The sequence below is a fragment of the Lissotriton vulgaris genome, chromosome 4_1 (genome assembly GCF_964263255.1).
Source record: "Lissotriton vulgaris chromosome 4_1, aLisVul1.2, whole genome shotgun sequence".
NCBI classification, from domain to species: Eukaryota; Metazoa; Chordata; class Amphibia; order Caudata; family Salamandridae; genus Lissotriton; species Lissotriton vulgaris.
The window spans coordinates 910,937,737-910,955,479 of record NC_141691.1 but is presented as its reverse complement, the minus strand read 5'-3'; positions in this window follow the sequence as shown (position 1 = coordinate 910,955,479).

The window sequence follows — 17,743 nt, the reverse complement described above, 5'->3', positions numbered from 1 at the left end:
GATAGAAGTATTGTCCTTTGTGGGGTACGCCTCAATTCATTTACTGAAGGCACAGACCACCACTAAGACATACTTCAGGTTGTTGCAATGCTCAAGTTGGATATAATCCATTTGAAAGACTTCAAAGGGTGCAGTTGGTGTAGCAAATCCTCCAGTTGGAGTTTGTGTCCCTTTTCCAGGATTATATTGTAGATGGATCAAGCAAGACTGTACTACTCTCTTAGCTGTGCTAGCAATTTCTGGATGCTCCCAAACTTGCGTAAGCAGTCTCGTTATTGCTGAAGCACCAACATGTGCTAGCCCATGTGCCATCTGAACCATAGGTTGCACAAAGACTATAGGCAGTTTCCATCTATCCATCTACTTATTCCGCCAACAACCCTCATCATCCAATTCTCCTTCTTCAGACCACTGCTCACGTTCTTTCGCAGAAGCAGATTTCTGTATCTCTAGTACTTCTTGTCTAGCATCATGCCAAAGCTCAGCTTGTGACTTCAGTACATACATGGAAGTAGTGCTTCGCTGCATCGCAGTCTCACGTGCCACGTGGTCTGCAAAGGCATTACCTTGTCTAACCTTATCTGTCACTTTCTTGTGTGCACTACAGTTCACGATAGCTATTTTCTTTGGATATGTCAATCCAGTCAGAAGATTATGCACTAATTCTCCGTGCATTATTTGCATCCCGTGGGATGTAAGAAAACCTCTTTCCTTCCAGAGCAGGCCAAAATCATGTGCCACTCCGAAAGCATAGCGGCTATCCGTATAGATATTAACACATAGATCGGTACTAAGCTCACATGCTCGTGTCAAAGCTATCAATTCAGCTCCTTGAACCGACTTCTGTGGTATGCGAGCTGTCTCCACTTCTGTCTCAAGCGTGGTGATTGCATATGCGGCTGGGGTGGTGCCATCTGGCAATTTCAAACAGGACCCATCAACCCACAATTCACCGTCCACATCTGGAGGGGTTGTATCTTGCAAATCAATGCGACCCTTTGTCTGTTCCTCAGTCAAGAATATACAATCATGTGTTTCTTGTGACTAAGGCTGAGTCACTGGATATGGCAACAAAGTAGCTGGGTTTAGGGTTGCACATCTCTTCAGCGTAATGTGAGGAGCTAGAAATGTCAGTTCATATCCTGTCAGACGAGCGCTAGTTAAGTGCTGCGTCTTTGTTTGATTTAAAAGTGCATCAGCCGCATGGCTTACCAACACTAACAGCTTATGTGACAAAACTATTCCTTCACTCTGTTGTATTGACACAGCCGTTGCCGCAACTGAGCGAAAACACCCAGGCAACGCTCGGGCAACAGGATCAAGAACTGCTGAAAAGTAAGCACAGGGACGTTGCACATCGCCATGTTAATGAAGTAAAACTGACAATGCGCATCCATCTTTCTCATGCACGTAAAGTGTAAAAGGCTTCATGTAATCTGGTGTACCTAACACTGGTGCTGAACAAAGGGCTTGTCGTAACTGTTGAAAAGCAGTCTCACATTCATCTCTCCATGGAAGGGGTATTGGGGTGTCTTTTGTCAAAAGTGCTAACAAAGGCTTAACAATGTACGAAAACCCCAAAATACATTGCCTGAAAAAAGAAGTAAGACCAAGAAATGCACGCACTTCTTTCTGTGTGGAAGGTACAGGAGTATCTAAAACTGCGTGTACACGATCTGATGTCAGTGCACGGCCCTCCTTAGACAAAAGGTCACCTAAATAGTTTACCTTTGGTCTACAATATTGCAATTTCTTTCGTGACACTTTATGATGATGTGAAGCAAGGAAAGAAAGCAAAGACAGTGTACACTTTTCACATTGTTCAGGGGTATCAGCTACCAACAAGATATCATCGACATATTGTATGAGAGCCACACCTTCAGGCAAAACAAAAGAATCAAGTTGTCTTTTCAATTATTGGCTGTAAATACTTGGACTCTCGTTATAGCCTTGAAGAACTCTACAAAATCTATACGATCGATTATTCAAAGTGAAACCGAACAAATATTGGCTATCAGGATAAATAGGAATCGAAAAGAAAGCGTTCTTCAAGTCTATAACAGAGAACGTGGTTGCAGTTGAAGGAAGAAAAATAAGAAGTTTCGTAATATCAGAAACCAAAGGGTATTGTGGTACTACAATCTTGTTTACCTCCCTCAAATCTATAATAAACCTGTAAAGGAAGAATCGGGCTGTTGCAGACATTAAATGGAACTTCTTCAACACCCCCAACTTGAATGAGATCATGTACAATTTGTATGAGTGCTTCTTCACCCTCCGGTGAAATTCTGTATTGAGGCAAACGTGGCAACACAGCTCCCTCCTTGACACTAATGTGTACCGATGGGATAGCCATTTGACCCACATCAGTGTCTGAGGTAGCCCACAATGTTTTAGGGAGTGAAGCCAATGCAATATCTTCTTTAACAAGACAGGCTCTTTCAGTCACAGGATGATTATCATTCAAAATGACACGCACTCCTTCAGGAGAACATCGTTTTGTAGCTCTGAAATGCTTGAGCATATCGAGACCCACAATATTGTCTGGTGTGTTTTGAGAAAGCAAAAACAGACACAGAGCACTAAATTTATCAACATGGTATGTAAGTGGTTGTGACAGTGGGCTAAGGGAAGGTGTCCCGTCCAAACCTATCGAAGTAATAGTTACGCCAGACAGGGGAGCCCTTGGAACCAATTGTTTGAACAAAGTGCTACGAGTAGCTCCTGTATCAACCAGAAACTGATCAGTAGAACCCAAAACATGTGCTGTAACATAGGGATGCGTCTGATCTTCTGGAACTTCAACTGATTCCTTACCCCATCCTAGGCAATACTATGCATAAGCAGAATCATGAAAATCAGGCTGCACACAATCGGACATCTGGTAGAGATTTTGTGTATCAAAAGTGTTAAACCCATCCTGCGCCTGCACATTAGTATCAAACCTAGCACGATCGTTCACATTTCCCCTAGGTCCTGAATAACCTGAACGATTTCTCATTTGTCCCCGACCTCGTGGATTCTGTTGGGCACGCAATACTGGAAAATCGGCTGCCCAATGACCAAATTACTTACAATACGCACATTGGTTAAGAGACAGATTCGGACGAGTATAAGGGGAACTAAAAGATCCGCGTTCGCCTCTATCATAGCCTCTAGAAGGCGGACCATAAGCTTGAGCTAACATAACTATCGTTTTTAAATCTTTAGATTTCTTTTCCTTGATACCTTTTGCTTCCGATTCTTGACGCTCATAATATTGGGCCATCGTTGAGACAGATGATGGAGAAGATGTAGTCCAGGAACTTTCAGTGGCCTTTAAATGGCTAGCTATCTCTGGTAACAAATTCGTAACATATTTATCGACAAAAAGATGTCTGCCTGTATCATCTGTCAAGGACTGACCGCTAAAATCATGAAATGCTTCCTCAAAGCGCGTAAAGAAATAAGAAACCGATTCATCTACCTTTTGGTTGCACAATGCTAAAACAGTCCAATCTATCTTTTTAGGGGGGATAATTGTTTTTATCTTAGTTAATATAGCTGCGGGGATATCTAATATTAACTTATGTGGCTTTTGAGCGGGTTCCCTTTCCTCATCCAATTGTTCTATATCCTTCCATTCCGCACCAAAAATAGCACAATCACTAATTTTACGGACGGTCCTCCACATATCTGGTGGTAATATTAATCCAAAAAATAAATCCATTTCGCACAGAGTCATAGTACAGGAGTTAAGGGCGCCTTCAACTTCCTCATATAAAGCAGCTGGATTTTTACGCGGATCGGGTAATGCTGCTTTAAGCGCCATTACATCTGCCCTATTCCTGGGAGTATACACCCACTTATAGATAAAGTAACCTTTAGCATCAATAGAATGTTTATCATCACTGATACGCGCTCCTTTAGGAGGAACATGTAGCAGGGTTTCCGTTCTCCCACAGAACTGTGCATAGAGATCTAGAACCTCAGTGAGTTAGGATGATCCAAAAACTCATCTCAGTGTCAGAAATCCCTTTACCTAGCTAGCTACAGTGTCTCATGGATCATTATGGAATGATCCATGTCTTAGACAAACCAGAACATGATCTTTAGAATACCTCAGGAGTCGTGGAACACATGAACACTCTTTCGTTATATAATCATTTCAAACCAAAACTGAGAGTCAAAGAACACAAGTGCAAGTTTGAAATATTTATTATTCAATGCAAAGTTCTCAAACGCAGTATCTTGTATAATACCAAAATGCAGATTATAAAAATCAGAGTCAGCAGCATAGTCACTAATCCATAGTAAGCAAAAGGTGCTAGCATGTTATAATGCAATTTCTATAGAAATCTATATCACCTATATTTCGCGCACCCTATCTAGCATATTATTTTATATCTAAGAAGGTCTCATTCGGGCTTTAGCAGGGCGGCCCCATACCTCTCAATGTCAGTAGGAGCAGATCACATCAACAGCTACCAGCTCTCTTCATGCGCAGCACCAAGTGTCCACGTTCATTCCGTGTAACTCTATCTTAAACCCGCGTAGAGCCCAAAATGTTGGCATCAACATTATTTGTGTTATGTCTAATGTGGTGCGAGGATCAAGCCTCCCAGCAACCTTGTGTTAGGTTAATTTTAGAGTGTGCAGCTCTCAGTGTGCAGACAGTTGTACCAAGTGTACCAGGCAAAGCTGATAGCATAGAAATAACATATTATTCTCAAATAAACCACCTCACCGCTTCTAGGGTGAAGGCGACAACAACAAGTATGTGTCGTGTGCAAAACTGAAGCCGAAGGAAAAAAGGCTGTTTAAACATGTAATGCACTCATGCTAACTTAACGCAATATATGTAACGAAGTATCCATATGACACCCCCCCATTGGTCCGAGCACCGTCAAACATAAGGGAAAAGGCAATACTAAATCAGATACAAAAATTGAAAGCAAAGTTCAATAATCTTGAGCTAAAATGAGCTAAAAATATGTATGAATGAATATGTATGAATGCCTACAGTGGCCTCAAGTCTAAAAATAAAAACAAAACTTTCGAACCAAAAGTTATTCGCCAGGTCTCAAAAATATGAAAGTAGGACCAGGTCGCATCAATCCAAATGTCTGTAAGAGAAAAAACAAGGCACTTATCCGATATCCAAAGTCATGTGCCACAATGACGTTATCCTCAGTGACATCACGTGATTGAATTCTCCATCAGCTGAACACACTCCATCTCTCCAATTCAGCGAGGGGAAAGTCATATTTCACAACAAAGCACTCCTCCCAGGTATGTCATGAATGGAAAGTATATGCAAAGAAAGTTGCAACAGCCTCCAGTATGAAATCGCTGCCATCATCCGAAAATAGTTCAGCAATCCAATTCAGCAATGGGAAAGAACATACGTGCTCCTCCAGCATCGGATCCTCCTGTAACGCCAGAGGACAACTCGGTGGGTTCACCAGATCGCTGTGTGTCAGAAAGGCATCCGCCGCTGCAGAGATCTCCCATTGGCCCAGAACACCATTTATCGCTGCCAAGGCCATAACTCTTTCGCCAGAACAGATCAGCTCATGAGCCACCACGGGACGCATTAGTTGATCAAAATCGACGTCAGGAGCATTCCTCAAGCATAGGCACAAATCAATGGCCCAATCGAACTCGCAGCTTAGGCAGTGAAACACAGGTTGGACACACGTGAAGTCGGTGAACCGAAATGACAATCTATAGGCCGTGCTTAATGCTGCAAGCGGCAAAGTTCCATAGTAATTGAGCATCCGATTACGGCACAGCGTCAGGAGGCGTTGAACGGCGTCTTGCGCAGGATGGGCATCCATGTTTTATGAAGAAAAACACCAACAGAATGCCTGCGGCTACAGCCAGCAACACAGGTAGTCCACCAAACAAACTCGAAAAAATAGTGTGGAAAAACGTGGGAATGATACCAAAAACTTTTTCAAACGTAGTCACGAGGCCACTGCTGACTAACTTGAAAAAATGTGCAAGCCCAGTCGTTGAAGAAGCATTAAAAATCTGGTGTACCAGCTCGCAGAAATGAAACGGCAAATCAGTATTTAAAAGCGCCTGCACCTCTGTGCGGGTGTTTGCTATGTGAAGGACATAAGTTTCCCGGGCCGAACTCAGGGTCACTTGTTTTTGAGACAAAAGGGCCCTTATTCTGCTTAAACCATTGAATTTTGCTTCCAAGGTTGGAATCCGTGGCCAGATGGAGACATCTAAAGACCCATGCGTGGGTGGGTATAGAACATTCTTGCAGCACACCACACGCTCTGATACAGTTACCACATAAGCCACACCAATTAATAAACCACAACATAATTCGTTGTTTAAAAGCAAATAACTACCATTAGCTAATAATGTGAATGTGGGAACCACTGCTGGAACTGGCGTGCCTTTTAAAACACATGCTAAATTTGGACGGTCCTGATTACAAGAACCGTGTAACTGAATGTGTCTGCATATTAATGAATGGTCAGGTGACTGTGTGCATTCCTCACCATTAAGATTCACTTCTTTCCCATCCTTCAGACATCTGTATGTGTATGGTAATGACCATGCCTCATGTAGGAATGCATTGCCTAGTGGTTCATATCGTCCTATAGCAATATACCGCATACAGTTAGTAAATTTATATAAAGGAAATGGTAATGTAATTAACCCATGAATAAGCCACGTGGCAGTAGTGGTTTCAGCAACAGAAAAAGGCAAGGATTCTAGCTTCTCAATATGTAACATAGAAAATGATGCATCACGCATTGAAAGCATGCGCTGTTTTTCAGTAAGATTAAAAGGGGCGAATAGGGATGAAACGTTCAATGAGGTCCAGGGAACTCGACCAGCCTTAATTGTCTGTAGAGTCCAGGCAAACTGCATTACAGAACGCAATTGATTTTGACCATGGTATAACGTGGACACTTCATCATGTACAATATCAACAACAGAAGAAACAATATTATCCAATGTGTAAATCCTGGAAGAAAGCATGTTAATACTGTTATCGACCACTGCAAGCACTTTTTCCAAATTGGCTTGATCAATAGCCCTCAGGCGTTTAACCGCTTCGACTTGTGAAAATTTCCAAATTTCATTGTAAACAGCATAAATAAAGCGTTTAGACCTACCCATAGTCGGGCCTTTTATAAAATCATTTAGCTCTATATTCTCATTCAACTGGGACAGATGCAGTTTAACTGCAGCTAAAGTGGAATGTTGTAACCAGTTCTGACACAATTTGCCTACTGAATAAGTTGTAACAGTGTGATCTGTGTCAAACCTGGGATCTGGCCTGATGTGTGTAAAACCTTCAGACAAACCCATAAAACGACGTTGGCAAGAATCAGAGCTTCTTTGCCATAAAAGCCACCCATCTGGATCAAAACTGGAAATATTAAAGGATGAATTCTGCAAAAGTGCTTGTATCCCACTGATGGATAATGTAGTGAAATTACTCCAACCTGAATATTCTTCCAAATCAGGGATAGTAGGGGTATTTAATTTTTTAGATGTAGCCAATCCAAAACATGTTGTTTGGGAAATAGTCGAATTTAAAAATAACATGTGATTCGGGATGAGACATGCACGATGCAAAGCCTCAGTGCCTTGTACCTGCCAATCTTTGGTACCCCAAACCGATTTAAGGTCAACAGCCTCCTTCCATAACTCATAGCCATCCACAGATAACCTTTCTAGAAAGGACTTTGAATACAGCAATTTTGTGTCAGTTAGTCTAACTTTGGGCATGAATTTCTGGTTCACTTTAAAATAAAACGACTCAGGATTTGATTGATTAAAATCTGTAAAGTAAGAGTATTTTCCCAGAAACGTACTTGAGCTCCCCTGTAAAGGAGTAGGGCAATGTTCCCACTGAGTGTAATTCACAGGAACCCGCCTGGAACTTGTCTTGTGCAAGAAATGATTTCCATAATGTTGGTAACAAAACAAATCACCATAATTGACAGAATCTAAATACAAATCCTCATCATCAAAGGCCGCATAATATTTCAAATCAGAGAACAATGCTTCTACGGCCTGAAGATCCCAATCATCAGAACGAATATTTTGCTTAATCACATCTCCCATGTTTACTCTAAGCACATTAGGAACATTAATAACCTCTGTGGGGCCATGTATCTGAAACCTAACCGCATCCCACACAATCCCATCAAGGACAGGCCAAGCAGTAATCTCCACTGAATGTAAGTCTCTCTTTAGTCTGTGTGCTGAATGTGAGGAGGAAAGAGGGGCCAATGTTCCATTAAGGTACCGAATTCCTGTTCTTTCTTTCACATAATGGCCATCGATCAGGCGGAAAAAATAAAACACAAAACCAATTGACATAAAAAGATAAAATGAAAATAGTATCAGCCAAATGTATGTCCAAGGTGGAACTAAAAAATGTTTTTTAAACAACGTGGCATATTTTGCAATAGTTGATGGTTTCTTTGAAAGTTCCGAATCAGAGTCAAAAGAGAATCTGGACTGGTTAGCCAAACGAGCATGTAAATCGGACATAGATAAATCAGCAGGATCTGCATATGTCACTTCATCAATGTTAGTAACAGGAATAGTATTTAATAAAGGACTGGATATGGCAGGCATCTCGAGGGACACCTCCTGATCTGCACCAGATGTTATAGCCAGCACAGAGTGCCTCACCATGGAAGGACAGGATACAGCCGGTGTCATGCTATGAAGAATCGGCCACCCTGTGTGTCTTGACATTGTCAATAGAAATAAATCTATTTTCTTTACGACCTGGAAGTGGTGGTAAAATGACTGTTCTTGTGCCCTTCACTCCAAGGACTCGAACCGGCGCTCGATATGAGGGACCAAACTCTTTCTTGTTATCGATCTTCTCTCGAACCAGTTCTCCAACTTGGGGTAGCCAGCCAACTACCGGGATCTGCAACGCATCATCCGACGTGGAGGGCAAGTGTTCCTTTGCAAGACCGTCTCTGGTCTTTTGTAGATCCTGTAAAACATTGCAATGTTCATCTACGTCAAAGGCCGCGGCCTGGGCCTGCCAGTCTGCACCATCAAGGTCAGGGACGTACATCTTGATACCAAAGAGCATTTCGTATGGGGTCCGCCCACCCAGAGACCTTCTAGGGAGATTATTAAGCGCACGCTGCACGCCATAGAGGTGGGTCAGCCAGTTTCTACCAGTGCCTATAACACGGGCTGTCAAAGATTGCTTTAAGTCGTGGTTCATTCTTTCTACTACAGAATTGCCCTCAGGCCTGTAGGGACTTGAAAACTTCACCTGTACTCCCAACGAAACCATAGCATCCTTATATGCCTTAGAGGCAAAAGCCGGACCCCGGTCCGAATGGAAAGCACCACAAGCAAAGATTCCCACAAAGACACGCAAATCCTTAATGACAGTTCGCGAATCAGCGCTTCGATGCGGCCATACCCATACAAAGCGTGTGCATGAATCAACTGCTACTAAGATGTATTTATACGCAGTATCAGAAGAAAAAGGACCGCAGTGATCCAAATAAACACAACCAAGTGGTTTATTAGAGATGTACAACTGTGTCTGAGGCGGACGCGCGGCAGTAGAAGGCTTGATCTGCTGACAAATGTCACACATAAGGACATAATCGCGCGTCTGTTTGTACAGTCCCCGCCACCAGAACCTCTGTTGTAGCTGAGATACAGTGGCTGAGACGCCCGCATGCGCAGACGCCACACCTTCATGAGCCGCTGTAATCAGAGAAGCTCTGCGATCCGAGTTGGGAACTAGACGCTCTCCAACTTCAGGAATTTTCACATAAGGAACCTTATCGGGACTTAAGTGGTATGTGTACTTCGAAGGGAACCCCGCAGGATATTTACCTCCCTTCTCCGTGGCAGCAACAGCTGCCAAGATGTCATCATCTATTTTGCTTTTGGACCTCGTGACTGCTGCAACTAAGTATTTAGATACCGCTGACTTCGCTGATTCATCAGCAAGCGAGTTGCCAACAGCGTGGACCCCCACGCGCTGGTGGCCGAGAGTATGAATCACAAACACGAGCGGCAGTTTCTCTTTAAGTTCTGCCACTCGGACCCAGATCATTTTATGTTTTATTGTGCTACCCTTGGAATCATGAAAATCATTCTGAATCCAAAAGAACAAGTTCTCATTGTAAGACTGGACACAATAGTAAGAATCACTTACGATTAAAGTCGTCACACAAGGATCAGCGTACTCCAATGCGAGCATCAGAGCACGCAGCTCCGCTAATTGTGCGGTGCAGTCCCCAAGCGTCTGTGTGTGCACGACACTGGACTTGAACTCATCGTTCACCATGGCACCGACCACAATGGCGCAAGCGGAAACGTAGGCATGTTTAGAGCCATGCGCAACCTGCGCCGAACCATCTGTGTAAATGATACAATGGAAATCCTCCAACGGCCGCATTGCTAAAGGAGCAGGATGAACAAATTCATACTGTAAATACTCCTGCGACCGTAAAGCGGCGTCAAAAATAAACGTGACATCCTGAGATGTCAAGGATGTAGCCCACTGAATCCACCGAGGGTGCAAAGCTTTAGAATTCGGTACACTGGCTTTCGTGACCGCCTCCAAGGCAGGACACGGGGTAACAACCAACATGCGCTTTCCCTGCGACAGGGCACGTTCTTTAAGAATTGCCATCTGCACAGCCGTTAAAACTTTCTCCACAGTGGAAAAACGCAGTTCAGCCGAAGTGTACAAGTGTGACTTGTAAGCAATAGGTACAGTATCCCCCTCATTAAAAGTCAGGTACGTGAAACCCACCGTCCCAGGGATAATTCTTATCACCAGGTTGGTCTGGTTATCACGGGTCTGTAAGTAGTCAGAAGTGAGCAAATCAGCCTGCAAAGACTGCAGAATGGCTGAATGCTCAGGCAGCCAGCATGATTTGGAAAAAGATGGTTGTACCAAGGCATATAAAGGCTTGATACGCTGGGCATATTCCGGAATGTATGTCCTCCCGAAATTTAAAAAACCCAGTAAAGACTGTAATTTTTTCAGCGTTGTCGGAGAGCGCAACTGCGCGCACTTCTCCAGGAAGTGAGGAGCCAATCCCTTTCCTTCATGGTTAAGTTCATAACCTAGAAACAACACTGTGTACTCCGCAATGTGTGATTTTGCAAAGTTAAACTTGTAACCCATGTCTGCAAAGTTACAAATTATGCTGTTTACTCGACACAGATGCACCCAAAGTTCGTCGTCTGTGAGATAAATGTCATCCACATACGAACATGCAACTGGATCGAAACTCTCCAAAAGAGAGACTATGCGGGCGGAAAACACTCCAGGACTATTTTTATATCCCATTGGGAGTCGTTTAAACATTTTTTGTACGCCGCCGCACGTAAAACTGGTCCATTGGGAACTCAGACCATCTAATCTATGTGCATAAAAACCATTGGAAATGTCAAGCGTGGTTTTGAACCGTTTACGCTCAAGACTATTCACTAGGGCAGAGCCGTGAGTATTCTGTACTGCACAGTTACGGCAATGCGAGTTCAAATGCCGGTAATCCAAAACCAGACGATATGAGCCGTCCGGCTTGTTAACAGTAAAAAGGGGATTATTCATCGGTGACACACACGTTTCAATTACACCTTGATATTCCAATTGTTCAAGGATAGCCGCGACCGAAGCTTTAGCTTCACGCCGTATGGGATACTGGGGTTGTGGCTGCGGCTGTGACCGTAAAGGAATCTCATGGCTAGGGGACAATTTATCCCAGCCACACTGATTCCGGTACACAGCCGGCGCAAGCGCCAGAGCCCACTCTTCTGCAAAATGCAGCGCTTCCACTCTCGGCACAGTGTGCGCGAAACTGGGGAGGATTACCTCCTCCCCTCGCGGAGCTGCGAGAACAAAAGGTGGGGGCCAGTCAGCCTCCGAAAGCAAAATGTCATACGTATCCGAAAGATTCTCCCAAAATACCCCTTTTACAGTTCGCTGCATGTCACCTTCAATCAACAGGACAATTTCAAAAAGTCTTTCAGGGGGAGCAACATGTGTATCAGCTGTTTCAATCACAATAAAAGTCTCAGTCGCTGTCACCTTCAACAGTGGACGGAGGGCCTCTCTCACTATGGTAATCTCCGCCGCGCTGTCCAGCAAGGTCAGAGCCCACGTCAGATTCCGAAGCCGCGTTCTCACTATCTGGGGCATATCGATGCGCCGTTAAGGCAGCGACTTTCTTCTTGGCAAACTGCGGTCTCTTAGGCGTAGAGTCGTCCCGCTGATCCCCTTCACTTCGCGTGCGGGGCTGGCCACGTCCTTGCTGGCCACCCCTGCCCCTGCCGCCCCCTCCACCACCGGTTGACGGAGCCGATGAGTCCTGAAAGGAACGAGGAGAGCGTTGGTCAGAAGCCTGATATCTCTCTGGCGTTTTAATCATCGCGCGATCGCGCAAATCATAAACTCGATCTGACTGCGCAGGCTGCGAAGGTGCAGGACCCGAAACCTGTGTCTGCTGTTGTTGTTGCTTACCCTGCTTCTGCTTTTTAGGCCAATTTTGTTTTTTGGACTTGGGCTGTCCACCCGTTTCCGAAGACTGTCCCTGGGGCTGCTTCCTCTCTTTTTCAGAAAAAGCTTTTAAACCCTTAGAAGTGCGGCCAACCATTTTATAAGCCGCCACAATAATTCTTGCCAGCTGACGGGGTTTCTCGGCCTCGGGAATTAACGCCAGAGCATTGGCCACCTGAAAGTTCACTGCATCCCCCTTGACATTTGCAAGGATAAGACCGCAAACCGTCTCAAATGAGCCGCTCAGGCGCATACCCAATTCGACCGCCGACTCCGGTCCGTGATCATCCTGAACACGTTTAAGGACCTCAGAAAGGTTTGACACTGACGGGGTGCCATAGCACCTCGAGTAAACCGCTGCAAAAGTCTTACCCCATGTTTCACAGTCAGCAAGTTCAGGGGCTAAATCTTTCGGTAAACTAAGCGTAAGAATCCGGTGTTTTTCACCCGGAGTCGTATTAGGAAACACAGCCTCCAGTTGGTCGAATTTCTCGGCAAGCCAGTAAGGAAAATCATCCTTATTCTCTGGCTTTCTGCCCATAACGGAATTCACCAAGACAGGACTGATTTTCAAACCAGCCTGTTCCGCCCGAAGCTGTGCACCTGCGGGGGCTGCGCCATGAATATTACGACCAATGTAATGAACAAGCGCTCTAATCACTCCAACCGCGACCTCATGAAGACGCCGCAGGTCACCCACGTTACAAGTGGCGCGATTAGGATGAGGAGTAAATCCACCCAAAGCGGGCCAATTTGTGCCCGGAATGGACAAAGGACCTAACCTCGGAGCCGTTAAAGAATGGGGTAGGGCGCCACCAAACCAAACTCCGTGCTGCCAAGCGTCAATAGGTACTTCCAGTGCCCTGTACGGAGCATAAGCCGCCGGTACATCCGTGGCAGTGTATGAATGGAAGACACCCGAATTAGCGTCCACACCCGGAAATGTTACCCAGGAATAAAACAATTCGTACGGGTACGCATGTTCCGCACTCACCACTAGAACCACAGCCAAGCCTTCCGCAGGTACATTATATGCCCGCAAGTGGTCGCGAACCGCGACGCGGCTATGCTGCGCTATGTCCACGGCCATGTTAGCACAGGAAGTGAAAAGAGACAAAGAGCTGTATGTAGCACAACTGGGTAGTATTTCAAAGAAACCGTTTTTAGAAAAATTCAAGCTTGAAAAGACCTATTTCAAAAATAGGTAGGTTTATCCGACACCACCGTTTACCGGAAACGGGAATGAAGGTGTCAAGGTTTGAATGATATACTACTCGAGTGTCATGAAATAAGGCCAACCAAACCGTTGGGCGCCATGTAGCTGGGTTTCCGTTCTCCCACAGAACTGTGCATAGAGATCTAGAACCTCAGTGAGTTAGGATGATCCAAAAACTCATCTCAGTGTCAGAAATCCCTTTACCTAGCTAGCTACAGTGTCTCATGGATCATTATGGAATGATCCATGTCTTAGACAAACCAGAACATGATCTTTAGAATACCTCAGGAGTCGTGGAACACATGAACACTCTTTCGTTATATAATCATTTCAAACCAAAACTGAGAGTCAAAGAACACAAGTGCAAGTTTGAAATATTTATTATTCAATGCAAAGTTCTCAAACGCAGTATCTTGTATAATACCAAAATGCAGATTATAAAAATCAGAGTCAGCAGCATAGTCACTAATCCATAGTAAGCAAAAGGTGCTAGCATGTTATAATGCAATTTCTATAGAAATCTATATCACCTATATTTCGCGCACCCTATCTAGCATATTATTTTATATCTAAGAAGGTCTCATTCGGGCTTTAGCAGGGCGGCCCCATACCTCTCAATGTCAGTAGGAGCAGATCACATCAACAGCTACCAGCTCTCTTCATGCGCAGCACCAAGTGTCCACGTTCATTCCGTGTAACTCTATCTTAAACCCGCGTAGAGCCCAAAATGTTGGCATCAACATTATTTGTGTTATGTCTAATGTGGTGCGAGGATCAAGCCTCCCAGCAACCTTGTGTTAGGTTAATTTTAGAGTGTGCAGCTCTCAGTGTGCAGACAGTTGTACCAAGTGTACCAGGCAAAGCTGATAGCATAGAAATAACATATTATTCTCAAATAAACCACCTCACCGCTTCTAGGGTGAAGGCGACAACAACAAGTATGTGTCGTGTGCAAAACTGAAGCCGAAGGAAAAAAGGCTGTTAAACATGTAATGCACTCATGCTAACTTAACGCAATATATGTAACGAAGTATCCATATGACAAACATACAAGGACACGGCTTCCCGCATGGGCTTCGCATGGAATATCATTGTCTTATCTGTTCCGAAGACAGAAGCTTGCATCCCTCCGGTCTGAGATTTCTGCGCAGCTGCGTCTGCAGTCTTTTTCTTCTCCTTCAAGTGGTCTGCCTCAGTTCGTAATTTAACCAAACGCCTAATCGTATCAGCCACCTGAGGGAAAACAAAAAGACCATCACGCATTTTCTTACGATCAGCTGCTACATCATCAGGTTCTAAAACTGTAGAGAATTTCCGAAATAATTCAATAACTTCTGAAGCAAACGTGTCAGTGAAATATATCTGCTCCCTTTCCTGCGACTCTTGTATACTAGCTAAGAGCTCGGAAGCAGGATTAGTGCTACGTAGTGCTCTACGAGCAGCCTGTCTGATGTTGGCCGCATGCTCAGCGGACAGCATAGAACGAGTGTCTCGCGCCTTTCGTTGATCTGAATTGGAATCCTCATCACCTTCCGACGGAGCGGACGGAACGGCATACGGAGGAGGAGGTCTATCTAGTAACAAAAAATCATCTTATGGTTTATTAAGGACAGGATAGAGAAGTTGTCAAACAGCGTATTGGCCAGATACCTAGTAATCTATGTTCTTTCTCCTCCCTCTCTTTCAATTCTTTTGCCTCTTTCTTTCTCAATTTCAAAGCTTTGTCATATGCATTCTTCCTTTGCTCTTTCTCAATCAATGCTTGCTCACGCTTCCCTCGTTCACGCACTTCTTTCTCCCACATAGGCACGGATTTAAACATATCACTCCTCGACTTCCGCTCAAACATACATTGTTCCACATACTCAATCTTTCGTATATCAAATGACCCATGCATAGGCCAACGTAATTCAGGATCCTTACAAGTGTATTTATGCCATAATGTGCTGTACATTATGGGAGAAAGACCATATTTTACGTACATATCCTTATTAGGCGTCCCCTCTTGGGGATCCGGTTGTGATTCCTCAAGTCTCAGTCTGGTACCATTACAAAAGCAACACATCCTACGAAGTGCGCTAAAAACAGGTATGCCCAAAAAAATTGCAAGATATGCAGTATTACAAACAAAGTAGCACTTAAGGTACTTCTAGTATGATGTGCCGTTCAAATTCAAATCAAAATCTGGAGAAAATGTCCACATTGCCTGCCTATATGGGTTGCAACACATATATACAAATTCAAACAAATACAAATCAGACTAGTCTTACCAATACAAATATGCCACAGTAAGTGTTCCTAAAACTACCTTACCATACAAGGACATCCAAAACCCATAGTATATGCCGAAAAACGTCTCTTACCATTCACTGGGTGTCCAGATTCCAACTGCCAAGTTCTAAATTCGACCAAAAAGCCACTGCACAGCGAATCGACAGAAGAGATCTCAGTCGAGGACCGGCGCCACCTGGATGGTCAGATCGGAAAGAAGGGAAAAACGCCTTGGATGCCAAGACTAGGTGTCCTTTTTACAAACTGCATGCAGGCCCTGGGGTGGCAGACCTGAGGCATCATTTCCAGCCTATTCAAGTGGGTGGCACAATCAGCGCTGCAAGCTAACTAGTAGCAAGTTTATTTATCAGCCCTAGCACACTCAGTGCACTTCACTTGGGATCTACTGGCAAAACAAATATGCCAATCAGGGACAAATGCAGTACAAAAGGGGGTGGTAATGGACGGAGCATCTGAACCAATCAAACACTCACACCCAGTCAAAAGATCTGGGTTTAATCCATCACCGTTCTTTAGCCCACTCTGCCACCCCAGTTCAGACATGGCTATATGCAAATCAGTCTGACCCTGTGCCTCATGGGAACAGTCCAGCCCGAACTGCCAAGCCATGCCTTCCCTGGACTGGAAACAAGCTTCCGAGGACCGGTTTCTGGCATTCCAGCTGTCTTCAGCCCGGCTTGCTTGAATCCAGTGGCAAACTGAGCAAGGGACTCACGTCTGAGCATACCCTGCCACACTTATGGCAGCCAAAAGCAGTACAAAAGGGGGTGGTAATGGACGGAGCATCTGAACCAATCAAACACTCACACCCAATCAAAAGATCTGGGTTTAATCCATCACCATTCTTTAGCCCACTCTGCCACCCCAGTTCAGACATGGCTATATGCAAATCAGTCTGACCCTGTGCCTCATGGGAACAGTCCAGCCCGAACTGCCAAGCCATGCCTTCCCTGGACCGGAAACAAGGTTCCGAGGACCGGTTTCTGGCATTCCAGCCATCTTCAGCCCGGCTTGCTTGAATCCAGTGGCAAAGTGAGCAAGGGACTCACGTCTGAGCATACCCTGCCACACTTATGGCGGCCAAAAGCAGTACAAAAGGGGGTGGTAATGGATGGAGCATCTGAACCAATCAAACACTCACACCCAGTCAAAAGATCTGTGTTTAATCCATCACCGTTCTTTAGCCCACTCTGCCACCCCAGTTCAGACATGGCTATATGCAAATCAGTCTGACCCTGTGCCTCATGGGAACAGTCCAGCCCGAACTGCCAAGCCATGCCTTCCCTGGACCGGAAACAAGCTTCCGAGGACCGGTTTCTGGCATTCCAGCCGTCTTCAGCCCGGCTTGCTTGAATCCAGTGGCAAGGTGAGCAAGGGACTCACGTCTGAGCATACCCTGCCACACTTATGGTGGCCAAAAGCAGTACAAAAGGGGGTGGTAATGGACGGAGCATCTGAACCAATCAGACACTCACACCCAGTCAAAAGATCTGGGTTTAACCCATCACCGTTCTTTAGCCCACTCTGCCGCCCCAGTTCAGACATGGCTATATGCAAATCAGTCTGACCCTGTGCCTCATGGGAACAGTCCAGCCCGAACTGCCAAGCCATGCCTTCCCTGGACCGGAAACAAGGTTCCGAGGACCGGTTTCTGGCATTCCAGCCGTCTTCAGCCTGGCTTGCTTGAATCCAGTGGCAAAGTGAGCAAGGGA